This window comes from Leptonychotes weddellii, chromosome 9 (assembly GCF_054177405.1).
Source record: "Leptonychotes weddellii isolate Sample4059 chromosome 9, ASM5417740v2, whole genome shotgun sequence".
Lineage (NCBI taxonomy): Eukaryota > Metazoa > Chordata > Mammalia > Carnivora > Phocidae > Leptonychotes > Leptonychotes weddellii.
The window spans coordinates 106,775,282-106,800,838 of NC_138377.1; the positions used below are offsets into that span (position 1 = coordinate 106,775,282).

At 56.9% G+C, this 25,557-nt stretch overlaps 11 non-coding genes and 1 pseudogene across 11 annotated transcripts; all 12 read right to left on the minus strand.

Moving 5' to 3' along the window:
• Positions 1-3,541: 3,541 nt before the first annotated feature.
• Positions 3,542-3,622, minus strand: LOC115939481 (small nucleolar RNA SNORD115). The gene has a single exon (XR_004074285.2). It is a non-coding gene; the product is annotated as a small nucleolar RNA SNORD115 (small nucleolar RNA).
• A 1,274-nt stretch (positions 3,623-4,896) lies between these two features.
• On the minus strand, positions 4,897-4,977 carry LOC115939505 (small nucleolar RNA SNORD115). The gene has a single exon (XR_004074309.1). It is a non-coding gene; the product is annotated as a small nucleolar RNA SNORD115 (small nucleolar RNA).
• A 3,021-nt stretch (positions 4,978-7,998) lies between these two features.
• LOC115939469 (small nucleolar RNA SNORD115) lies at positions 7,999-8,079 on the minus strand. The gene has a single exon (XR_004074273.1). It is a non-coding gene; the product is annotated as a small nucleolar RNA SNORD115 (small nucleolar RNA).
• Positions 8,080-9,677: 1,598 nt separating this feature from the next.
• LOC115939523 (small nucleolar RNA SNORD115) lies at positions 9,678-9,758 on the minus strand. Its single transcript, XR_004074324.1, has one exon. It is a non-coding gene; the product is annotated as a small nucleolar RNA SNORD115 (small nucleolar RNA).
• Positions 9,759-12,054: 2,296 nt separating this feature from the next.
• On the minus strand, positions 12,055-12,135 carry LOC115939480 (small nucleolar RNA SNORD115). Its single transcript, XR_004074284.2, has one exon. It is a non-coding gene; the product is annotated as a small nucleolar RNA SNORD115 (small nucleolar RNA).
• Positions 12,136-13,733: 1,598 nt separating this feature from the next.
• On the minus strand, positions 13,734-13,814 carry LOC115939492 (small nucleolar RNA SNORD115). The gene has a single exon (XR_004074296.1). It is a non-coding gene; the product is annotated as a small nucleolar RNA SNORD115 (small nucleolar RNA).
• A 1,591-nt stretch (positions 13,815-15,405) lies between these two features.
• Positions 15,406-15,486, minus strand: LOC115939490 (small nucleolar RNA SNORD115). The gene has a single exon (XR_004074294.1). It is a non-coding gene; the product is annotated as a small nucleolar RNA SNORD115 (small nucleolar RNA).
• A 1,574-nt stretch (positions 15,487-17,060) lies between these two features.
• Positions 17,061-17,135, minus strand: LOC115939520 (small nucleolar RNA SNORD115; annotated as a pseudogene).
• Positions 17,136-18,823: 1,688 nt separating this feature from the next.
• LOC115939515 (small nucleolar RNA SNORD115) lies at positions 18,824-18,904 on the minus strand. Its single transcript, XR_004074318.1, has one exon. It is a non-coding gene; the product is annotated as a small nucleolar RNA SNORD115 (small nucleolar RNA).
• Positions 18,905-20,514: 1,610 nt separating this feature from the next.
• LOC115939497 (small nucleolar RNA SNORD115) lies at positions 20,515-20,595 on the minus strand. Its single transcript, XR_004074301.1, has one exon. It is a non-coding gene; the product is annotated as a small nucleolar RNA SNORD115 (small nucleolar RNA).
• Positions 20,596-22,614: 2,019 nt separating this feature from the next.
• On the minus strand, positions 22,615-22,695 carry LOC115939504 (small nucleolar RNA SNORD115). The gene has a single exon (XR_004074308.1). It is a non-coding gene; the product is annotated as a small nucleolar RNA SNORD115 (small nucleolar RNA).
• A 1,592-nt stretch (positions 22,696-24,287) lies between these two features.
• On the minus strand, positions 24,288-24,368 carry LOC115939526 (small nucleolar RNA SNORD115). The gene has a single exon (XR_014148877.1). It is a non-coding gene; the product is annotated as a small nucleolar RNA SNORD115 (small nucleolar RNA).
• Positions 24,369-25,557: the final 1,189 nt, after the last annotated feature.

A 25,557-nucleotide genomic window follows, 5' to 3' on the forward strand; every position in this document is an offset into this window, starting at 1 on the left:
ATCTAGTCTGTTGAATATAAGTACTGCTACTCTTTCTTTTGATGTGCTATTGCATGGTAAATATTTCTCCATCCCCTCACTTTCAATCTTTAGGTCTAAAACGAGTCTCGTGCACAGAATATAGACAGGTCTTGGATTTTTATCCATTCTGACATTCCAGATCTTTTGGTTGTGGTGTTTAGTCCATTTACATTCAGTAATTATTGGCAGATATGTATTTAATGCCATTTTATTACTTGTTTTGTCATTGTTTCTGGAGATTCTCTTTGCCTTTCTAGTCTTTGTCACTTTTGGTCTCTCCTTTCTATTCAAAGAGTCTCCTTTAATATTTTTTTGCAGGGTTGAGTTAGTGGTCACAAACTTCTTTAGTTTTGTCTGGGAAACTCTTTTTCTCTCCTTCTACTCTGACTAATAGCTTTTGTGGATAGGATATTCTTTGCAGCAGATATTTCCGATTCAGCATGTTGAATATATCATGCCACTTTCTTCTGGCTTACCACGTTTCTGTGGAAAGATATACAGCTAGCTTTATGGGTCTTTCCTTATAAGTTAGGTACTTATTTTGTCATGCTGCCTTAACATCTTTTCTTTGTCACTATAATTTGCAAGTTTAAATATGATAGGTCATGGTGTTGGCCTGCTTTTGTTGATTTTAACAGGAGGTCTCTGTTCCTCCTGGATTTGGATGTCTGTTTCCTTCCCCAGATTGGGGAAGTTTCCAGCTAATATTTCCTCAATTAAATTTTCTGTCCGCTTTTGCCTCTGTTCTTAATCTGGACACCTATAATACAAATGTTATTACACTTTACAGGGACACTGAATACCCTATATCTACTTTTGTGTTCCATAATTCTTCTTTCTCTTTTTTTTCAGCTTCATGGTTTCCCATTATTTTGTCTTCCATATCACTTATTTGTTCCTCTGCTTCTTTCATCCTCATGATCATTACATCCCATCAGTTTGGAATCTCAGTTATTGAATTTTTAATTTCTGACTTTTTTTTTAACTTTTTTATCTCTGTGGTAAGGGCCTCCCTGTTGTCTTTTATGCTTTTCTCAAGCCCAGTAAGTATGTTGGTGATTATTGCTTTAAATTCTCCATAAGGCATATTATTTATATCTGTTTTGATTAGATCTCTGGCCATGACCTTATCTTGTTCTTTCTTGGGGGATGAATTACACTGTCTTGGGATTTTGTCTAAGCCTCTGTTTTCTTCTCTGAGTTAGAAAAGCCTGTTATATTTCCTGCTTCTGAGAGTAATGGCTTTGTTAAGAAGAAATTCATATAATATCCAGTCCCTGGTGCTTCAGGGAGTGTCTCTGTTGTGTGCTGCATGCACTCTGCTGCTGTGTTTTGGCTGCTCTATCCTGCAGGCCAGTCATCTTCAGAGGCTCTTCAGTAGGTAATGTTTGGAACTTGGTCAGAGTGGGTGAGTTTTAACTAGGTGTGCTCTGGTTTCCATGTTAAATGAGATCTGATGCTACTTCTGATAGCACGGAGGCTTTGCAGAACTCTATGGTCAGAAGATGTGGTGTGATTAGGGGTTTATGCTGGTCTTCTGAAGAAGGGGTCCTCCACACTGAGAGTGAGATGAATTTGTACTACAAGGGCAGTGCTGGCATAGCAAAGGGGTGTGTGACCTGAATAAGTGGGTTAGGAAGTCACTGTAGGCATTGTGCTATTTATGGAAGCTGGTTCTATGTTTATACTGAGGGGTGGGGAAGGGAAACAGTCCCAGCCAGCTCCTCTGTCCCTGGAAAGGGGTCTTAGTGCTTGCTTTCCTCAGGGAAGCACTCTAAAAAGAGCAAATTATCTCCCCCATGAATGTCTTAGGTATTTTTCAGTCACTGTTTTCACACTGTCCAACTCCAGGTTGTTTTCCTGCTTTCTCTCCAGGACCAACAGAGTGCCATCCATATTCTATCCCAACCAAGCTGGATATCATTTAAAAATCCAGGCTTTAGGTACAGAGTGTGGACAGAGACTGTCCTGGACTTCTGGGGGAGGGATTCAGTGTGCTGGAACTACGGGATATTTAACAAAGAAGAGCACAGGGTCCTAGGATGTGGAGCAAGCAACTATGCAGCCAATGTCAGGGATGAGCAGCACTTGGCAGGTGACTCTGCATTTATGCTGAAAGGTGTAGAAGGGAAATGGAAATCACTGGATCCTTTGTATCCTAAGAGGCCACTCTGTGAAAGTGACCTACCACAAATATGGTCCAAGAGGAGCAAATAATCGCCCACAACTGTGCCCAGGTGATACTCAGGGCCCACCATTTGGCCAGGGTAGATTGCTTGCCTTTTCTCCAGGACAAGGACAGTGCCCTCAAATATCAATCACAAAAAAAGCCCGCCAAATATAAAACTACAGTCCTCAAAAGCTTCTGGTTACAAAAACAACAAAAATGAGCCTCTAAGCTTTTCCCAGGCAATGTAGGGGGATGTATTTCTCTAGATGTTGCCACATCAACTCCACTCTCTCTTGCCTTTTCCATGATGAGAGGCCCAAACTGGCCAGGATCTCAGGGATCCAATTCTACCAAAAATCATGTCTCAATGCATCCTAATTTTGGCCACATGGCCTTCTCTGTCTAAGCTGCTGTGGAGAAGGATAAGAATTCCTGCTATTTCAGTATGATTTGATGATTATCTAGCTGTGTTTCAGTCAGAGATTACAATTGGATTGTAATCTGCCAGAAATCTGCAAGAAATTGTCCAGAAAAAACAGTGTTGTTAATAAGAAAACAGGAAGCACTCCTGAGGGGATGGCTTCCCCTCTTCTGAAGGCTGGCTAGGGGGATCCAGCTGCGAACCTCCAGCTGGGAGCCTCAGTACAGGCAATTTCCTGAAACACCAAAAGTGGACAGCAGGGACAAAGGCCTGATTCACCACACCTCACTGGACAAACAAATTCTCTTCAAAATAAAATGGCATTTCCTGAAAGAGACCGGCATCAAACAGAGGCTGCTAAAGCTGAGAACTCGATGGTAGGGGGTGAGGAATGTAGTAGGAGATTGGTGGCAGAGTGGAGATCTCCCTGGATATTCGAGACCATGTCAGGAGGATGGCCAAATGTACTCATCAGGTGGAGTTGCCAAAGGACAAGGGAGGACATTCAAGGAGAAGTCAACCCTCACTGGCCATGAAGGTGTCCCACCAAGAGAGAAGTGCCGAAGCTGCATCATGTGGAACTTCCCACTGACTGTTTACATCTGAGACCTTCAAATAGCTCCAGAGGCATCGAATCAAATCTCATTGTTGAGGCCGTGCCAAGATGATGGCCACAAAGGTACACTGAAAGACAAAAGGAGATGAGGGTTGCTAAGCATTGGCTCATGAGAAGGTGTCCCGGGAGGAGGAATGGGTCGGGAGGCAAGGCCAAAGGCTGGAGTAGCTCTTGGGCACCTGGAGGCCCACAGACAGGCCAGAGCAACAGCAGGGAGACCCGAAGGATCTGTTGCCTCAAGCCCCAAATTGCAGTGCTCCCCCAGGGCCCCAAGAATCCTCGAGATGCTGACCCCAGGATGGTCCCCTCCATTGGGCCTCAGCGTAATCCTATTGACCATGATTTTTAGGTCATCATCTCTCTTCGGGACAATATGAGTTTTCATCATTGACCCAAGCAAGGCAGTGGTGATGTGGGCAGGTGCTCTCCCGTCCCCTGAGTGTGCTTACCAGGATGCTTATTGTAGAACGGGATGCCCCGGGGGGGCGGGCAGGGGCATGAACTTTGGGCTTCTTGCAGGGGCTGAAAGGTGTAGAAGGGTCCTTGGACATGGGATCTGGGGAGAGAGTGGTAGGCCAGCTGTCAAAACTCCCTACTCCAGGGCGTCTGCTCCTGTGGCCAAGAGCTGCCAGTCTCAAAAGCCTGGCAGCGAGTGGCAAGGCCTAAGGCTGGTTGGCACACAGTGGGGGACTGCAAGGAAGGGGCAAGCTACAGGAACAGAGATGCCCATACCTGGACCCGAAACAGTGGAGAGTGAGGCCCCCAAGGGAGCTGAACCTTGCTGATGATGGCCCCCAGAAGGCCTGACACACAGGCTTCCAGAGAGGTAGCACACTGTGGGTGCAGGGTCAGGTGTGAAGGGTGCATGCCCTAGTAGGTAGGGCAAGGCCCTCGCCCTCCCAAGGTTTGGCCATCTGTGGCACCCGGGCTGGGCACATGCCCTCGAGGACACAGGAAGCCACAGTGCTGAGGGCCCCAAGGGCAGAGGAATGGATGCCAGGCAAACTGCGTGCACGCAACCGAGGCATACCGCCCACTGCCCTCCATGCAGGAGGCCTCTCCCTGCACCTGCTGGGACTCTTCCCCAGGATCACTCCCTCAGGTCTCCAGTGCTATGATGAAAGGCCCAGGGCCATCAACTGTTGTGCCCAGGGATTCGAGATTCCCCCCCTAGGCCGGGTGGGGTCTTCCTGTCTCGACGGCCCAAGGGATCGGGGAGGGGAGCTCCCCAGCTGCCCCAAGAGGGCTCAAGCTCCTTGGGAGTCAGGTGCTTTTTACAGGAGCTCTGGGCTCTCCCACCTGGGGCACATTACCAATGGCTGGGGCTTCAGGAACACCCAAGGGCCGAGAGGGACAGACGCCAGTGGCCCCAAGTGGCCCATGTCCACCATCTGGATGGGCCCATGGGGCACAACTGAAGCGGCAAGAGCCCTCAGCTGAACGTGGGCTGACGGCGGCATCCCTGCACTTTCCGGTCCTTGTCAGGGACCCGGCCAAACTTTGGCTACACATGGGATGGCCCAAGGGCGGATGGCCCAAGGCACACAGTCAGACCACAGCCACAATGGAGAGCCTTGAGGGAATGGTCGCTTCAAACCCCAAACTGCAGCACTCCCCCAGGACCCCGAGCATCTTCTGGATGCTGACATGGGGATGGTCCCCTCCATTGGGTCACAGTGTAATCCTATTGGGCATGATTTTTAGGTCATCATCTGTCTTTGAGACAATATGAGTTCTCATCATTGACCCAAGCAAGGCAATGGTGATGCAGGCGGGCACTCTCCCGTCCCCCAAACCAGCTTACCCAGGGTGCTTACTGTAGAGCGGGATGCCCCAGGAGGGGGGCAATGGCATTGGACCTCAGGGCGGGATCTTCACCTGGGGACAGCCTCTGGGAAGAAAGGGGCGGGCCAGCTCTCAAAACGTCCTGCACTGGGACACCTGTTCCTGTGGCCAAGAGTTTCAGTCCCAAAAGCCTGGTGCCATGTGACAAGGCATAAGGCTAGCTGTCTCACAGTGAGGGACCACAAGGAAGTGGCAGGCTACAGGAGCAGAGATGCCCATACCTGGACCCCAAAACAATGGAGAGCGTGGCTCCTAAGGGAGCTGAGCCTTGCTGATGCTGCCTCCCAGAAGGCCTGGCACACAGACTTCCCGAGAGGTAACACACTGTGGGTGGGGGGCACGGCGTGAAGGGTGCATTCCCTGGTAGGTAGGACCAGGCCCTCGCCCTTCCACGGATTGGCAATCTGTGGAACCTGGAGCTGGTAAAGTGCCCTCGAGGACATTGGGAGCTATAGCCCCCAGGGCCGCAAGGGCAGAAGAATGGATGCCAGGTAACCGTGTCCACACAACCAAGGCATGCCGCCCACTGCTCGCCATGCAAGGGGCCCTCTCCTTGCACCTGTTGGGTCTCTTCCTGGGATCAGTCCCTCAGGTCTAGAGTGCTGCGACCATAGGCCCAAGGCCATTGCCCATTGCACCTAGGGATTTGAGATTCCCCTCCTAGGCCCAGTGGGCCCTTCCTGTCTCCGCAGCTCAAGGGATCAGTAGGGGAGGTCCCCAGCTGCCCTGAGTGGGCCCAAGCTCCTTGGGAGTTGAGTGCATGCTACAGGAGCTCTGGGCTCCCCCGCCCGGGGCAACTTGCCAAGGGCCAGCACTTCAGGAACAGCTCAGGGCCAAGGTGGACAGACACCAGTGGCCCAAGGGGTCCACGTTCACCATCTGGATGGGCCAATGGGGTACACCATGAAGCAGCAAGAGCCCTCAGCTGAACGTGGGCTGACGGCGGCGTCCCTGCACTTTCTGGCCCTTGTCAGTGACCCATACAAACTTTTGCTTCCCCAGCACATGAGATGGTCCAGGGGCGGACTTTCAAGGGTGAAGTGCACCCTCTAGAGACATCCAGGGCTCCTGGTCCAATGTCCATGCGGCCAGTACCCAGACATGGGCCTCCCGAATTCACCCCAATGGCGTCTGCAGCTTCCCTCCAAGCCCAGTTGCTTCTACTCACCTGCCATGGTTGAGGCCCCTGTCAAGGCGCTGGCCACCATGGCCCACTGAAAGACAAAAGGAGACCAGTGTTGCTAAGCAATGGCTCCCTGGGAGGAGTCCTGGGAGGATGAATCTTCTTTCTTCTAGAAAATATAAGTTCTCATCATTGACCCAAGCAAAGCAGTGGTGACACGGTTTGGCACTCTCCTGTTCCCCAAACCTGCTTACTGGGGTGCTTACTGTATAGCAGAATGCCCGGGGGTGGGGTGGGGCAGGGGCATGAGATTTCGGGCCTCTTGCAGGGGCTGGACATAGCAAGACATGGCCCTCAGGGCTGGATCTACGTCTGGGGATGGGATCTGGGGAGAGAGGGGTAAATCTGGTGTCAAAATGCCCTGGTCTGGGGCACCTGCACCTGCGACCAAGACCTGCAAGTCCTAAAATCCTGGCACCACTGTCAAGGTGTTAGGCTTGCCGGCATATGGCAGGGGACCACAAGGAAGTGGCAGGCTACAGTAGCAAAGATGCCCATACCTGGACCCTGAAACAATGGAGACCATGGCCCCCGAGAGTGCCAAGCCTTGCTGAAGCTACCCCCCAGGAGAAGGCCTGGCACACAGGCTTCCCAAGAGGTAGCATGGTGTGGGAGTGGGGCCCAGCTTGCAGGGTGCGTGTCCTGGTAAGTAGGGCCAATGCCTCGCCCTCCCACTTATTGGCCATCTGTGGCACCTGGAGTTGGGCAGGTGCCCTCAAGGACATGGGGAGCCATGGCCCCCAGAGTCCCCAGGGCAGAGGAATGAATGCTGGGCCAAACATGTGCACACAACCAAGGCATGTTGCTCACAGCCTGCTGGGAGAGGGGGGGCCTCTCCCAGCACCTGCTGAGCCTCTTCCCATGAATCACTCCCTCAGGTATAGAGTGTCAGGGTGAGAGGCCTAGGGCCATTGCCCGTTGTGCCCAGGGACTTTAGATTCCCCTCCTAGACCCAGTGGTCCTTTCCTCTCTTGGCAGCCCAAGGAATCAGGGAGGGCAGTTCCCAGCTGCCCCGAGGGGGCCCAAGCTCCTTGGGAGTTGGGTGCATGTGACAGGGGCTCTGGGCTCTTCTGCCCAGGGCAACTTGCCAGCACCGGGCCTTCAGGAACAGCTGAAGGCTGAGGGGGACAGCCGCCAGTGGTCCAAAGGGGCCCATGTTCACCATCTGGATGGGCCGATGGGGTACACCGTAAAGCAGCAAGATCCCTCAGCTAACCTGGGTGACGGCGGCGTCCCTGCACTTTCTACTCCTTGTCAGGGAACCAGCCCATCTTTCCCTTCCCCTGCATGTGGGATGGCCCAAGGGCGGACCTTCATGGGGGAAGTCCACCCTCTCCGGACATCCAGGGCTCCCGGCCCGATTCCCATATGGCCGCCACCCAGACACGGGCCTCATGAACCCACCCCAATGATGTCTGTGGCCTCCCTCCAAGTGCAGTGGCTTCCACTCACCAGCCATTGTCAAGGCCGCACCAAGACCCTAGACACCACGGCTTGCTGAAAGACACAAGGAGACTAGGATTGCTAAGCAATGACTCCCCAGAAGGTGTCCTGGGAGGGGGGATGGGTTGGCATGCAAGGCCAAAGGTCTGAGCCCCTCTTGGGCACCTGGAGGCACACAGTCAAGGCACAGCCAAAGCTAGGAGCCTTGAGGAATCGGTCACTTCAAGCCCCAAACTGCAGCACTCCCCCAGGGCCCCGAGAATCCTCAGGATGCTGACTCCAGGATGGTCCCCTCCACTGGGCCTCAGTGTAATCCTATTGAGCATGATTTTTAAGTCATCATCTCTCTTCGAGACATTATGAGTTCTCATCATTGACCCAAGCAAGGCAATGGCGATGCAGGCGGGTGCTGTCCCATCCCCCAAACCTACTTACCCAGGGTGCTTACTGTAGAGTGGGATGCCCTGGGAGGGAGGTGGGGGCATGAGACTTTGGGCCTCTTGCCAGGGCTTGGCTTAGCAAGACTTGGACCTCGGGGCTAGATCTTCATCTGGGGATGGCATCTGGGGAGAGAGGGGGTAGGCCAGCTGTCAAAATGTCCTGCACCATGACACCTGTCCCTGAGGCCAACAGCTGCCAGTCCTGAAATCCTGGCACCACATGGCAAAGCATGAGGCCAGCTGGCACATGGTGGGAGCCCAAAGAAAGGGGCAGACTACAGGACGGGAGATGCCCATACCTGGATCCCGAAACAACGGAGTCCATGGCCCCTGAGGGATCTGAGCCTTGCTGAGGCTGTCCCCCAGGAGAAGGCCAGCACACAGACTCCCTGAGAGGTAGTACGGTATGGGAGCAGGGCACGGCATGCAGGGAGCTTGTCCTGGTAGGTAGGGCCAAGGCCTCACCCTCCCACGGATTTGCCATCTGTGACACCTGGAGGTGGGCAGATGCCCTCGAGGACATGGGACCCACTGCCCCCAGAGTCCCCAGGGCAGAGCAATGGGGGGGACATGGGGGGACAAACATGTGCACGCAACCAAGGTATGCTCCACACTGCTTGCCGGGCAGGGGGGTCCTCTCCCTGCATCTGCTAAGCCTCTTCCCATGAATCACTCCCTCAGGTCTGGAGTGTCAGGGCGAGAGGCCCAGGGCCATCACCCATTGTGCTCAGGGACTTGAGATTCCCCTCCTAGACCTGGTGGTCCTTTCCTGTCATGGCAGCCCAAGGGATGGGGAAGGGGAGCTCCCAGCTGTCCTGAGGGGGCCCAAGCTGCTTGGGAGTCAGGTGCGTGTGACAGGATCTCTGGGATCTTCTGCCCATGGCAGCTTGCCATGTGCGGGGAATTCAGGAACAGCCGAGGGCTGAGGGGGACAGCAGCCAGTTGTCCCAAGGTGCCCACGTCCACCATCTGGACTGGCCCATGGGGCCCACTATGAAGCAGCAAGATCCCTCAGCTGAACTGGGCGACGGTGGTGTCCCTGCACTTTCCAGTCTTTTTCAGGGACCCGGCCCATCTTTCATTTCCCCTGCATGAGGGATGGCCCAAGGGCGGACCTTCAAGGGGAAGTCCACTCTCTCCCAACATCAAGGGTCCCCAGCCCGATTTCCATGTGGCCACCACCCAGACACGGACCTCACGAACCCACCCTAATGATGTCTGTCAGCCTCCCTCCAAGCACAGTGGCTTCCACTCACCTGCCATAGTTGTGGCTGCACCGAAACAATGGCCACCATGGCCCGTGAAAGACACAAGGAGATCAGGGTTGCAAAGCAATGGCTCTACAGGAGCTGTCCCTGGAAGAAGAACGGGTTGGCAGGCAAGGCTTGATCCACTCCTGGGCACCTGGAGACCTACAGTCAGTTCACAGCCACAGCAGGGACCCTTAAGGGAACAGTCGCCTAAAGCCCCAATCTGCAGTGCTCACTCAGGGCACAGAGCATCCTCGGGATGCTGACTCCGGGATGGTCCCCTCCACTGGGTCTCAGTGTAATCCTATTGAGCATGATTTTTAGGTCATCATCTCTCTTCAAGACAATATGAGTTCTCATCATTGACCCAAGGAAGCCAGCGGTGATGTGGGGTGCTCTCCCGTCCCCCGAACCTGCTTACCAGGGGTACTTACTGTAGAGTGGGATGCCTGGGGGGGGGCGGGGACACAAGACATTGGGCGTTTTGCAGTGGCTGGTCCTAGCACACTTGGCCCTCAGGGCGGGATATTCATCTGGGGACAGGATCTGGGGAGAGAGCGGTAGGCGAGGTGTCAAAATGCACTGCTCTGTGGCAACTGCCATTGTAGCTAAAAGCTGCCAGTCCAGAAAGCCTGGTGTCATGTGGCAAGGTGTGAAGCCGGCCAGCATATGGTGGGGTACCGCATGGAAGGGGCAAGCTACAGGAGCAGAAATGCCTATATCTGGACCACAAAACAACAGAGAGCGTGGTCCCCATGAGAGCCGAGCCTTGCTGATGCTGCCCCCCAGAAGGCCCAGCAAATAGGTTTCCCGAGAGGTAGCATGCTGTGGACTCTGGGCCAGGCATGAAGGGTGGGTGCCCTGGTATGTACAGTCAGGCCCTCACCCTCCCACAGATTGGCCATCTCTGACACCTGAAGTTGGGCTGGTGCCCTCAAGGACATGGGGACCCACGGCCCTCAGGGTCTTGAGGGCAGAGGAATGGATGCTGGGCCAACAGCATGCTCACAACCAGGCATGCCACCCATTCCCACCATGCATGGGGGCCCTCTCCCTGCACCTGCTGGGCCTCATCAACAGGATCACTCCCTCAGATCTAGAGTGCTGCAATGATGGGCCCAAGGACATCGCCTGTTGCACCCAGGGACTCAAGATTGCCCTCCTAGGCCAGGTTGGCCCTTCCTGTCTTGGTGGCCCAAGGGATTGGAGAGGGGAACTCCCCAGTTGCTCTGAGGGGGCCTAACCTCCTTGGGAATTGGGTGTATGCGACAGGAGCTCTGGGCTCTCCGGCCCAGGGCAGCTTGCCAAGGTCTGGGGCTTCATGAACACTGCAAGTCCAAGCAGGACAGCCACCAGTGGCCCCAAGGGGCCTATATCCACCATCTGGATGGGCACATGGGGCACATTGTGGATCAGCGAGGTCCCTCAGCTGATCGTTGCCTGACAGCGGCAACACTTCACTTTCTGGTCCATGTCAGGGGCCCAGCCAATCTTTCGATTCCCCTGCACCTGGGATGGTCCAAGGTTGGACCTTCAGTGGGGAAATCCACCCTCTCCGGCCATCCAGGGATCCCAGTCTGATCCCCATGGGGCCGCCACCTAGACACAGGCTTCCCGAACCCACTCCAGATGGCATCTATGGCCTCCCTCGAAGCCCAGTGGCTCCACTCACCTGCCATTCCAGAGGAATGGAAGCTGGGCCAAAGATGTGTGCATGCAACCAAGGCATGCCGCCCACTATCTGCCGTACAAGGGGGGCGTCCCCCTGCACCTGCGGGGCCTCTTCCCCTGGATCACACCCTCAGGTCTAGAGTGATGCCGTGAGAGGCCCAGGGCTACCACCTGTTGCCCCAGGGATTCGAGATTCCCCTCCTAGACCCGGTGGGCTCTTCCTGTCTCCATAGCCCAAGGGATCAGGAGGGGAGCTCCCCAGCTGCCCCGAGTGGGGTCAAACTCCTTGGGAGTTGAGTGCATGTGACAGGAGCTCTGGGCTCTCCCACTGGGGGCAACTTGCCAAGAGCCAGCACTTCAGGAACAGCTCAGGGCCGAGGTGGACAAATGCCAGTGGCCCAATGGGCCCTCGTCCACCATTTGGATGGGCCCATGGGGTAAATTGTTAAGCAGCAAGAGCCTTCAGCTGAACGTGGGCTGATGTTAGCGCACTTACAATTTTCAGGCCTTGTCAGGGACCCGCGCAAACTATTGCTTCCCCTGCACATGAGATGGTCCAAGGGCGGACTTTCAAGGGGGAAGTCCACCTGCTACAGACATCCAGGGCTCCCAGTCCAATGTCCATGCAGCCGCCACCCAGACATGGGCCATGCAAACCCACCCCAATGGCATCTGCCGCTGCCTTCCAAGCCCAGTGGCTTCCCCTCACCTGCCATGTTTGAGGTCTTGCGGAGACCCTGGCCACCACTGCCCACTGAAAGACACAGGAGAACCAGGTGCTAAGCAATGGCTCCATGGGAGGTGTCCTGGGAGGGAGAATGGGTCAGCAAGGAAGGTCGAAGGCCTGAGGTCCTTTGGGCACTTGGAGGCCCACAGTAAGGCCATAGCTACAGCGGAGAACTTCAAGGGATCCATTGCCTCAAGCCCCAAACTACAGCACTCCCCCAGGACCACAAGCAACCTCGGATGTTGACTTGGCATGGTCTCCTCCATTAGGCCTCAGCATAATCCTATTGAGCATGATTTTTAGGTCATCATCTCTCTTCGAGACAATATGAGTTCTCATCATTGACCCAAGCAAGGCAGTGACAATGCAGTGGGCATTATGCCATCCCCCAAACCTGCTTTCTGGGGTGCTTACTGTAGAGCGGGATGCCATGGGGGGAAGTGGACAGAGTCACGAGACTTTGGGCCTCTTGCAGGGGTTGGGCCTAGCAAGACATGGCCCTCAGGGAGGAATCTTCATCTGGGGACACGATCTGGGGAGAGAGGGGGTAGGCCAGGTGTCAGAATGCCCTGCTGCGTGGCACCTGCTCCTGAAGCCAAGAAGTGCCAGTCCCGAAAGCCTAGCACCGCATGGCAAGGCTTTAGGCCAGCCGGCACATAGTGGGTGACCGCAAGGAAGGGGCAGGCTATAGGAGCAGAGATGCCCATACCTGGACTCCAAAAAAATGGAGAGTGTAGCCCCTGGAGGAGCTGAGCCTTGCTGATGCTGCCCAAAGGAAGGCACAGCACACACGCTTCCCGAGAGGTAGCACATTGTGGGTGCAGGGCCGGTCATGAAGGGTGCATGCCTTGGTAGGTAGGTCCAGGCCCTCGCCCTCCCACAGATTGGCCATCTGTCGCACCCCGAGCCTGACAGGTGCCCTCAAGGACATGTGGAGCCAGAGCACCCAGGGTCCCCGGGGCAGAGGAATGGATACCGGGCAAACCCCATGCATGCAACCAGGTCATGCCACCCATTGCCCCCCTTGCAGGGGGGCCCTCTCCCTGCACCTGCTGGACGTTTTCCCGGGATCACTACCTCAGGTCTAGAGTGCCACTGCAAGAGGCCCAGGGCCATTGCCTGTTGCACCCAGGAACTCAAGATTCCCTTCCTTCGCCTGGTGGGCCCTTTCTGTCTTGACAGCCCAAGGGATCAGGGAGGAGAACTTCCCAGCTGGTCCGAGGAGGCCCAAGCTCCTTGGGAGTTGGGTGCATGTGACAGAAGCTCTGGGCTGTCCTACCCGGGTCACCTTGGCAATGACCGGGGCTTCAGGAACAGCCCAGGGCCGAGGGGGACAGCCGCCAGTGGCCCAAGGGGCCCAGGTCCACCATCTGGACAGGCGAATGTGTCACAACATGAAGCAACACAAGCCCTCAGCTGAACATGGGCTGATGGCGGTTTCCCTGCACTTTAAGGTCCTTGTTAGGGACACGGCCAAACTTTCCCTTCCCCTAAGGTGGCATGGCCCAAGGGCGGACCTTCAAGAGCTAAGTCCACCCTCTCCATATATCCAGGGCTCCCGGCCCTAATCTCATGTGGCTGCCGCCCAGCTACCAGCCTCCTGAACCTACCCCTATGGTGTCTGCAGCCTCCCTCCAAGCCCAGTGGCTCCACTCACCTGCCATGGTTGAGGCCGCACCAAGACCCTGGCCACCACAGCCCACTGAAAGACACAAGGAGTCCAGGATTGCTAAGCAATGGCTCCCCGGAAGGTGTCCTGGGAGGGGGAATGAGTTGGCAGGCAAGGCCAAAGGCCTGAGCACCTTTGGGCAGCTGGAGGCCCACTGTCAGACCACAGCCACAGTGGGGAGCCCCGAGGGAACTTTCGCTATAAGCCCCAAACAGCAGCTCTCCCCCAGGGCCACGAGCATCTACTGGATGCTGACTCAGGCATGGTCCCCTCCATTGGGCCTCAGTGTAATCCTAATGAGCATGATTTTTAGGTCATCATCTCTCCTCGAGACAATATGAGTTCTCATCATTGACCCAAGCAAGGCAGTAGCAATGAGGGTGGGCACTCTCCTGTCCCCTGAATCCACTTACCGGGGGAGCTTAGTGTAGAGTGGATTACTCTGGAGGGTACCAGGGCAGGAGACGTTGGGCCTGTTGCCATGGCTGGGCCTAGGAAGATTTGGCCCTCAGGGCGGGATCTTTGTCTGGGTACATGATCTGGGGAGAGACGTGTAGGCCTGGTGTCAAAACGCCATTCTCTGTGGCACCTACCCCTGCAGCCAAGAGCTGCCAGTCCCGAAATCCTGGTGCCACATGGCAAGGCATGAGGCCGGCTGGCATATGGTGGGAACCAAAAGAAAGGGGCGGGCTACAGGAGCCAAGATGCCCACCTGGAACCTGAAACAATGGAGAGCATACCCCCCGAGGGAGCCAAGCCTTGCTGAGGTTGCCCCCCAGAAGAAGACTGGCACACTGACCACCTGAGAGGTAGCATGGTGTGGGAGCAACGCATGGCATGCAGGGAGCTTGTCCTGGTAGGTAGGGCCAAGGCCTCACCCTCCCACAGATTGGTCATCTGTGACAACTGGAGCCAGGCAGGTGTCCTTGAGGACACGGGAAGCCATGACCCCCAGGGTCCCCAGGGTAGAGGAATGGATGCTGGGCCAAACGCACGCAAGCAACCAAAGCATGCGGCCCACTGCCTGCCTCGCAAGGAGGGGCTTCTCCCTGCACCTGCTGAGCCTCTTCCCCTGGATAACTCCATTAAGTCTAGAGTGTCAGGGCGAGAGCCCCAGGGCCACCGCCTGTTGTGCCCAGGAATATGAGATTCCCCTCCTAGACCTGGTGGGCCTTTCCTGTCTCAGCAGCCCAAAGGATTGGAGAGGGGAGCTCCCAGCTCTCCTGAGGGGACCCAAGCTCCTTGGGAGTCGGGTGCATGCAACAGGAACTCTGGGCTCTTCTGCCAGGGCACTTTGCCATGTGCCAGTGTTTCAGGAATAGCCAAGGGCTGAGGGGGACAGCCGCCAGTGGTCCCAAGGGGCCCACGTCCACCATCTGGATGGGCCCATGAGGCACACCTTGACGCAGCAAGATCCCTCAGCTGACCTGGGCGATGGCGGCGTCCCTGCACCTTCCAGTTCTTCTCAGGGACCCGGCCCATCTTTTGCTTCCCCTGCATGTGGGATGGCCCAAGAGTGGACCTTCAAGGGGGAAATCCGCCCTCTCCAGACATCCAGGGCTCCCAGCCATATTCCCATGCTGCCGCCACCCAGTCCCGGGCCTCACGACCCACCCCAATGACATCTGCGGCCTCCCTCCAAGTGCAGTGGCTTCCACTCACCTGCCATGGTTGTCATTGCACAGAGACACTGGCCACCATGGTCCTCTGAAAGACACAAGATCAGGGTTGGAAAGCAATGGCTCTTTAGGAGGCGTCCTTGGAGGAAGAATGGGTTGGCAGGCAAGGCCAAAGACTTGATCCCCTCATGGGCACCTGGAGGCCCACAGTCAGTTCATAGCCACAGTGGGGAGCTTTGAGGGCATGGTCACCTCAAAGCCCAATCTGCATCACTCGCCCAGGGCACAGAGCATCCTCGGGATGCTGACCCTGGCATGATTCCCTCCATTGGGCCTCAGCGTAATCCTATTGAGCATGATTTTTAGGTCATCATCTCTCTTCGAGACAATATAAATTCTCATCATTGACCATGGAAGGCAGTGGCTTCGGGGGCAGGCACCCTCCCCTCCCCTGAACCTGCTTACCAGGGGTGTTTACTGTAGAATGGCATGCCCAGAGGGAGGGGTGGGGGCACGAGACGTTGGGCGTCTTGGACTGGCTCTGCCTAGCAAGACTTGGCCCTCAGGGCGGGATCTTCATCTGGGCACAGGATCTGGGGATGAAGGGTAGACAAGGTGTCAAAACGCACTGCTCCGGGGCACCTGCCATTGTAGCCAAGAGCTGCCAGTCTGGAAACCCTGGTGCCATGTGGCAAGGTGTGAGGCCGGCCGGCATACAGCAGGGGGACCGCATGGAAGGGGCAAGCTACAGGAGCAGAAATGCCCATACCTGGACCACGAAGCAACAGAGAGCGTGGCCCTCATGAGAGCTGAGCTTTCCTGATGCTGCACCCCAGAAGGCCCAGCACACAGGCTTCCTGAGAGGTAGCACACTGTGGAATCTGGGCCAGGCATGAAGGGTGGGTGCCCTGGTATGTATAGTCAGGGCCTTGCCCTCCCATGGATTGGCCATCTCTGACACCCGGAGTTGGGCTGGTGCCCTCGATGACATGGGCACCCCTGGCCCTCAGGGTTCCGAAGGCAGAAGAATGGATGCCAGGCCAACAGCGTGCTCACAACCAGGCATGCCGCCTATTCCAGCCGTGCACGGGGGCCCTCTCCCTGCACCTGCTGGGACTCATCCATGGGATCACTCCCTCAGATCTAGAGTGCCGCGATGATAGGCCCAAGGACATTGCTTGTTGCGCTCAGGGACTCAAGATTACCCTCCTAGACCACATTGACCCTTCATGTCTCAGTGGCCCAAGGGATTGGAGAGGGGAACTCCCCAGTTGCCCCAAGGGGGCCCAAGCTCCATGGGAATCAGGTGCATGCGACAGGAGCTCTGGGCTCCCCTGCCCTGGGCAACATGCCAAGGTCTGGGGCTTCATGAACACTCCAGGTCCAAGGGGGACAACTGCCAGTGGCCCCAAGGGGCCTATATCCACCATCTGGATGGGCACATGGGGCACACCATGAAGCAGTGAGGTCCCTTGTTGGCTGACAACGGCATCCCTGCACTTTCCGGTCCTTGTCAGGGACCGGGCCAATCTTTCAATTCCCCTGCACCTGGGATGGCCCAAGGGCGGACCTGCAATGGGGAAATCCACTTCTCCAGACATCCACGTTTCCAAGCCCGACCACCATGTGGCCGCCACCCAGACACAGGCCTCCCGAACCCACTCCAGATGGTGTCTATGGCCTCCCTTGAAGCCCAGTGGCTCCACTCACCTGCCATGTTTGTGGCCACACCGAGACCTTGGCCACCAAGGCCTGCTGAAAGACACAAAGAAACCAGGGTTGCTAAGCAATGGCTCCCCAGAAGGCGCCCTGGGAGGGGGATGGGTCAGCAGGCAAGGCCGAAGGCCCGAGCACCTCTTGGGCACCTGGAGGCTCACAGTCAGGCCACAGCCTGAGGGATCGGTTGCTTCAAGCCCCAACCTGCAGTGCTCCCCCAGGGCCCTGAGAATCCTCAGGATGCTGACCCCGAGATGGTCCCTTCCATGGGGCCTCAGTGTAATCCTATTGAGCATGATTTTTAGATATCTCTTTGAGACAAATTGAGTTCTCATCATTGACCCAAGCAAGGCAATGGCGGGAAAGCTGTCTCTCGCCCCATGAACCTGCTTACCGGGGGTGCTTACTGTAAAGTGGGATGCCATGGTGAGGGGTGGGGATCCAAGACGTTGGGGTTCCTGCTGGGCCATGGCCTAGCAAGACTTGAATCTCAGGGCGGGAACTTCTTCTGGGGACAAGATCTGTGGAGAGAGTGGTAGTCTAGGTGTCAAAATGTCCTGCTCTGGGGCACCTGCCCCAGCTGCCAAAAGCTGACAGTTCCGAAAGCCTGGTGCCACATGGCAAGGCATTAGGCAGGCTGGCACACAGCAGAGGACTGCAAGGAGGGGCAGGCTACAGGAGCAGAGATGCCCATACCTGGACCCCTAAACAACGGAGAAGGTGGCCCCCAAGGGAGCCGAGTGTTGCAGATGCTGCCCCAGGAGAAGGCCTGGTGCACAGGCTTCCCGAGAGGTAGCATGCTGTGGGCACAGGGCCTGGCGTGATGTGTGCATGCTGTAGTAGCTAGGGCCAGGCCCTCGCCATCCTATTGATTGGCCATCTGTGGCACCCAGAGCTGGGCTGGTGCCCTCGAAGACATGGGGAGCCATGGCCTCCAAGCGCTCCCAAGGCAGAAGAATGGATGCTGGGCCAACTGTGTGCATGCAACCAAGGCATGCAGCCCACTCCCCGCCATGCAGGGATGCCCTCTCCCTGCACCTGCTGGGTCTCTTCACCAGCATCAATCCCTTAGGTCTAGAGTGCCGTGACGATAGGCCCAGGGACATTGCTTATTGTGTCTAGGACTCCAGATTCCCTTGCTGGACCTGGTGGGCCCTTCCTCTCTTGGTGGCATGCTGTGGGTGCGGGGCCGGTTGTGAAGTGTGCATGCCCTGGTAGGTAGGTCCAGGCCCTCGCCCTTCCACGAATTGGCCATCTGTTGCACCCCGAGCCTGGCAGGTGCCCTCGAAGACATGGTGGGGCATGGCCCCCAGGGTTCCCAGGGCAGAGGAATGGATACTGGGCCAACCACATGCATGCAAACAGGTCATGACACCCATTGCTCCCCTGGCAGGGGGTCCTCTCCCTGCACCTGCTGGGAGAGGAATCACTACTTCAGGTCTAGAGTGCCACTGTGAGAGGCCCAGGGCCATCGCCTGTTGCACCCAGGAACTCAAGATTCCCCTCCTTGGCCTGGTGGGTCCTTTCTGTCTTGACAGTCCAAGGGATCAGGGAGGATAGCTTCCCAGCTGGTGCAAGGAGGCCCAAGCTCCTTGGAGCAGGTGTGTGGGACAGAAGCTCTGGGCTGTCCCACCCAGGTCACCTTGGCAATGGCTGGGGCTTCAGGAACAGCCCAGGGCTGAGGGGGACAGCCACCAGTGGCCCAAGGGGCCCAGGTCCACCATCTGGACAGGCCAATGCATCACAACGTGAAGCAGCATGAGCCCTCAGCTGAACGTGGGCTGACGGCAGTGTCCCTTCACATTAAGGTCCTTGTCAGGGACATGGCCAAACTTTCCCTTTCCTTGCAGGTGGGATGGCACAAGGGCAGACCTTCAAGAGGTAAGTCCACCCTCTCCATATATCCAGGTCTCCTGGTCCGAAGCCCATGTGGCTACCTCCCAGACACAGGACTCCCAAACCAACCACGATGGCATCTGTGGCCTCCTTGCAAAGCCAGTGGCTTCCACTCACCTGCCATGGTTGAGGCACTTGGCCTCAGTGTAATCCTACTGAGCATGATTTTTAGGTCATCAACTCTCTTTGAGACAGTATGAGTTCTCATCATTGACCCAAGCAAGGCAATGTCGACACAGGTGGGCACTCTCCCGTCCACCAAACCGGCTTACCCAGGGTTCTTCCTGTAGAGCGGGATGCCCCAGGAAGGGGTCGATGGCACAAAATGTTGGGCCTCTTAATGGGGCTTAGCCTAGGAAGACTTGGACCTCAGGGCGGGATCTTCATTCTAGGATGGCATCTGGAAAGAGAGGGGTAGGCCAGCTGTCAAAATGTCCTGCACTGGGGCACCTGCCCCTGCGGCCAAGTGCTGCCAGTCCCAAAAGTCTGGTGCCCCTTGGCAAGTTGTGAGAATTGCCAGCACACATCAGGGGACCGCAAGGAAGGGGCAGGCTACAGGAGCAGAGATACCTATCCCTGGACCCCAAAAAACGGAGAGTATGGCCCCTGAGGGAGCCGAGCCTTGCTGATGCTGCCCCCAAGGAGAAGGCCTGGCACACAGGCTTCCTGAGAGGTAGCACACTGTGGGCGGTGGGCCGGACATGAAGGGTGCGTGCCCTGGTAGGTAGGGCCAGGACCTCGCCCTCCCATGGATTGGCCATCTGTGGCACCCAGAGTTGGGCAGATGCCCTCGAGGACACGGGGATCCATGGCCGCCAGGGCCCCAGGTCAGAGGAATGGATGCCAGGGTAATCATGTCCACGCAACCAAGGCATGTCACCCACTGTCCTCCATGCAGGGGGACCCTGTCCCTACACCTGTTTAGCCTCTTACTTGGATCACTCCCTCAGGTCTAGAGTGCTGCGACCACAGGCCCAGTGCCATCGCCTGTTGTGCCTAGGGATTCAAGAATCCCGTCCTAGGCCCGGTGGGCTCTTCCTGTCTATGCACTCCAAGGGATTGGGAGGGGAGCTCCCCAGCTGCCCCAAGTGGGCCCAAGCTCTTTGGGAGTCGAGTACATGCAACAGGAGCTCTGGGCTCTTCCGCCCAAGGCAACTTGCCAATGGCCAGTGCTTCAGGAACAGCTCAGGACCCAGGTGGACAGATGCCAGTGGCCCAAGGGGCCCACATCCACCATCTGGATGGGTCCATGGGGCACACCATGAAGCAGCAAGAGCCCTCAGCTGAATGTGGGCTGATGCTGGCCCCCTTACACTTTCCGGTCCTTGTCAGGGACCCACACAAACCTTTGCTTCCCATGAAAATGAGATGGTCCAAGGGCAGACTTTCAAGGGGGAAGTCCACCCGCTACAGACATCCAGGGCTTCCAGGCCAATGTCCATGTGCCACCACCCACACATGGGCCACCTGAACCCACCCCAATGGCATCTGCTGCTTCCCTCCAAGCCCAGTGGTCCACTCACCTGCCATGTTTGAGGCCGCGCAGACACTCTGGCCTCCAAGGCCTAAAAAGACACAAGGAGAACCAGGTGCTAAGCAATAGCTCCCCAGGAGGTGTCCTGGAAGGTGGAATGGGTCATCAGGGAAGGTCGAAGGCCTGAGGACTTTTGGGCACTTGGAGGCCCACAGAAAGGCCACAGGCCACAGAAAGGCCACAGGCACAGTGGGGAACTTCGAGGGAACCGTCACCTCAAGCTCCAAACTACAGAGCTCCCCCAGGACACCAAGCAACCTTGGGATGTTGACCATGGCATGGTATCCTCCATTGGGCCTCAACATAATCCTATTGAGCATGATTATTAGGTCATCATCTCTCTTCGAGACAGTATGAGTTCTCATCATTGACCCAAGCAAGGCAGTAACGACCCAGGTGGGCGTTATACTGTCCCTGGAATCCACTTACCAGGGGAGCTTACTGTAGAGCGGGATGCCCCAGCGGGGGTGGGTGGATGGAGTCACGAGACTTTGGGCCTCTTGCAGGGGCTAGGCCTAGCAAGATTTGGTCTTCAGGGCAGAATCTTCGTCTGGGGACACAATCTGGGGAGAGAGGGGTAGGCCAGGTGTCAGAATGCCCTGCTGTGTGGCACCTGCCCCTGCAGCCAAGATGTGCCAGTCCCAAAAGCCTGGCATCCTATGGCAAGTCTTTAGGCCAGCCAGCAATTAGTGGGTAACTCCAAGGAAGGGGCAGGCTATAGGAGCAGAGATGCCCATACCTGGACCCTGAAAAAACGGAGAGCAGGGCCCTGAAGGAGCCGAGCCTTTTTGATGCTGCCCCCCAGAAGAAGGCATGGCACACAAGCTTCCCGGGAGGTAGCACGCTGTGTGCGCAGGGCCAGTCGTGAAGGGTGTGTGCCCTGGTAGGTAGCTCCAGGTCCTCGTGTGGGTGTCAGGGCAGGAGACGTTGGGCCTATTCCAGGGCTGGGCCTAGGAAGATTTGGCCCTCAGGGCAGGATCCTCATCTGGGTACATGATCTGGGGAGAGAGGGTAGGCCTGGTGTCAAAACACTATTCTCCGGGGCACCTACCCCTGCAGCCAAGAGCTGCCATTCCCAAAACCTGGTGCCGCATGGCAAGGTGTGAGGCCTGCCGGCATATGGTGGGAACCGCAAGAAAGGGGTAGGCTACAGGAGCAGAGATGCCCCTACCTGGACCCCAAAACAATGAAGAGCATGGCTCCCAAGGGAGCCGAGCCTTGCTGAGGCTGCCCCCCAGGAGAAGGCTGGCACACAGGCTACCTGAGAGGTAGCAGGGTGTGGGAGCGAGGCATGGTGTGCAGGGAGCTTGTCCTGGTAGGTAGGGCCAAGGCCTCACCCTCCCACTGATTGGCAATCCATGAAACCCTCAAGGGCAGGTGTCCTCAAGGACATGGGAAGCCATGGCCCCCAGGGTCCCCAGGGTAGAGGAATGGATGCTGGGCCAAGCACACGCATGCAACCAAGGCATGTAGCACACTGCCCGCCGCGCAAGGGCAGGGGCCTCTCCCTGCACCTGCTGAGCCTCTTCCACTGGATAACTCCATTAAGTCTAGAGTGTCAGGGTGAGAGCCCCAGGGCCATCGCCTGTTGTGCCCAGGGACTTGAGATTCCCCTCCTAGACCCGGTGGGCCCTTGCTGTCTTGGCAGCTCAAGGGATCGAGGAGGGGAGCTCTCAGCTGCCCGGAGGGGGCCCAAGTTCCTTGGCAGTCGGGTGCATGTGACAAGAACTCTAGGCTCTTCCACCCAGGGTACCTTGCCATGTACCAGGGCTGCAGGAACAGTTGAGGGCTGAGGGGGACAGCCACCAGTGGTCCCTAAGGGCCTACATCCACCATCTGGATGGGCCCATGGGGAACACCATGAAGCAGCAAGATCCCTCAGCTGAACTGGGTGACGGCAGCGTCCCTGCACTTTCTAGTCCTTGTAAGGGATCCAGCCCATCTTTCACTTCCCCTGCATGTGGGATGGCCCAAGGGCGGATCTTCAAGGGGAAGACCACCCTCTCTGGACATCCAGGGCTCCCAGCCATATTCCTATGCAGCAGCCACCTAGACATGGGCCTCACGACCCACCCCAACGACATCTGCGGCCTCCCTCCAAGTGCAGTGGCTTCACTGAGGCTGCGCCGAGACAATGGCCACCACGGCCCAAGAAAGACAAGGAAATCGGGGTCGCAAAGCAATGGCTCTTCAGGAGGCATCCTTGGAGGAAGAATGGGTTGGCAGGCAAGGCCGAAGGCATGATCCACTCGTGGGCACCTGGAGGCCCACAGTCAGTACATAGCCACAGTGGGGAGCCTTGAGGGAATGGTTGCCTCAAGCCCCAATCTGAAGTGCTGGCCCAGGGCCCCGAGCATCCTCAGGATGCTGAACCCAGCATGATCTAATCCATTGGGCCTCAGCATAATCCTATTGAGCATGATTTTTAGGTCATCATCTCTCTTCGAGACATTATGTGTTCTCATCATTGATCCAAGGAAAGCAGTGGTGACGCAGACAGGCACTCACCCGTCCCCCGAAAATGATTACTGGGGGTGCTTACTGTAGAGCGTGATGCCCGGTGGGGGGAGGGGCCCGAGACGTTGGGCGTCTTGCAGTGTCTGGGCCTAGTAAGACTTGGCCCTCAGGGTGGGATCTTCGTCTGGGGAGAGGATCTGGGGAGAGAGGTGTAGGTGAGGTATGAAAACACACTGCTCTGTGGCACCTGCCATTGTAGGCAAGAGCTGCCAGTCCAGAAAGCCTGGTGCTGCATGGCAGGGTGTGAGGCCAGCCAGCATTAGGCAGGAGACGGCATGGAAGGGGCAAGTTACAGGAGCAAAAATGCCCATACTTTGACCACAAAACAACAGAGAGCATGGCCCCCGTGAGAGCTGAGCCTTGCTGATGCTGCCCCCCAGATGGCCTGGCAAACAGACTTCCTGAGAGGTAGCACGCTGTGGACTCTGGGCCAGGCATGAAGGGTGGGTGCCCTGGTATGTACAGTTAGGCCCTCACCCTCCCACGGATTGGCTATCTCTGACATCCGGAGTTGGGCTGGTGTCCTCAAGGACATGGGGACACACGGCTCTCAGAGTCCTGAGGGCAGAGGAATGGATGCCGGGATAACAGCGTGCTCCCAACCAGGCATGCCGCCCACTCCCACCCTGCATAGGGGCCCTCTCCCTGCACCTGTTGGGTCTTATCACTGGGATCACCCCCTCAGATCTAGATTACCGAGATGATAGGCCCAAGGACATCACCTGTTGTGCCCAGGGACTCAAGATTACCCTCCTAGGCCAGGTTGGCCCTTCTTGTCTCAGCAGCCCACGGGATTGGAGAGGGGAACTCCCCAGTTCCCCGAGGGGACCCAAGCTACTTGGGAGTCAGGTGAATGTGAGAGGAGCTCTGGGCTCTCCGGCCCAGGGCAACTTGCCAAGGTCTGGCCTTCATGAATACCCCATGTCTGAGGAGACAGCCACAAGTGGCCCCAAAGGGCCTATATCCACCATCTTGATGGGCATATGGGCACACCGTGAAGCAGTGAGGTCCCTCAGCTGATCATTGCCTGACAGCGGTGACCCTGCACTTTCTAGTCCATGTCAGGGACCTGGCCAATCTTTCGATTCCCCTGCACCTGGGATGGCCCAAGGTCGGACCTTCAGTGGGGAAATCCACTCTCTCCCGCCATCCAGGTTTCCCAACCTGACACCCATGTGGCCGCCACCCAGACACAGGCCACCCGTACCCACTCCAGGTGGCGTCTATGGCCTCCCTCGAAGCCCAGGGGCTCCACTCACCTGCCATGTTTGTGACCACACTGAGACCCTGGCCACCAAGGCCCGCTGAAAGACACAAAGAGACCAGAGTTGCTAAGCAATGGCTCCCCGGAAGGCATCCTGGGAGGGGGGATGGGTCGGTAGGCAAGGCCGAAGGCCCGAGCACCTCGTGGGCACCTGGAGGCCCACAGTCAGGAAACAGCCAAAGTGGTGAGGCCTGAGGGATCAGTCGCTTCAAGCCCCAAACTGCAGCACTCCCCCAGGGCCCTGAGTATCCTCAGGATGATGACTCTGAGATGGTCCCTTCCATTGGGCCTCAGCGTAATCCTATTGAGCATGATTTTTAGGTCATCATCTCTCTTCGAGACAATATGAGTTCTCATTTTTGACCCAAGCAAGGCAGTGATGACGCAGGCAGGTGCTCTCCTATCCCCCGAATCTGGTTACTGGCATGCTTACTGTAGAGTTGGACGTCCTGGTTAAGTGGGGATGGGAGCAAGAGACGTTGAGTTCCTTGCAGGGGCAGGGCCAAGCAGGACTTGGCCCTCAGAGTGAAATCTTCACCTGGGAGGGATCTGGGGAGAGAGGGGTAGGCAGGTGTCAAAACGTCCTACACCAGGGCACCTGTCCCTGTGGCTGTAAGCTGACAGTGCAAAACCGTGGCAGTGTGTTGCAAGGCTTGAGCCTGGCCATCACATGCGGGGGACTGCAAGGAAGGGGCAGGCTACAGGAGCAGAGGTGGCCATACCTGGGCCCCAAAACAATGGAGAGTGTGGCCCCTGAGGGAGCCGATTCTTGCTGATGCTGCCCCCCAAGAAGGCCCAGCACACAGGCTTCCTGAGAGGTAGCACACTGTGGGCACAGGACTGGGCATGAAGGGTGAGTGCCCTGGTAGGTAGGGTCAGGCCCTCGTCCTCCCACGTATTGGCCATTTGTGGCACCTGGAGCTGGGCAGGTGCCCTTGAGGACAAGGGGAGCCACGGCCCTCAGGGTCCTTAAAGCAGAGGAATGGATGCCAGGCCACCCGCATGCACGCAACCAAGGCATGCCACCCACTGCCCGCCATGCAAGAGAGCCCTCTCCCTGCACCTGCTGGGCCTCTTCTGGATCACTCCCTCAGGTCTAGAGTGTCACCACGATAGGCCCAGGGCCATTGCCTGTTGTGCCCAGGGACTCGAGATTCCCCTTCAAGTCCCGGTAAGCTCTTCCTGCTTCAGCAGGCTAAGGGATCAGGGACGGTGCTCCTCAGCTGCCCTGAGGGGGCCCAAGCTCTTTGAGAGTCGGTTGCATGTGACAGGAGCTCTGGGCTCTCCTGCCCAGGGCACATTGCCAAGGGCCAGGGCTTCAGGAACACCCCAGGGCTGAGGGGGAGAGCCACCAGTGTCCCCAAGGGGCCAAAGTCCACCATTTATACAGGTCCATGGGACACAAAATGAAGCAACAGGAGCCCTCAGCTAAACGTGGACTGATGGTGGCGTCCTTGCACTTTCCAGTCCTTGTCAGGCACCCCGCCAACCTTTCACTTCCCCTGCACATGCGATGGCCCAAGGGAGGACCTTCAATGGGGAAATCCACCCTATC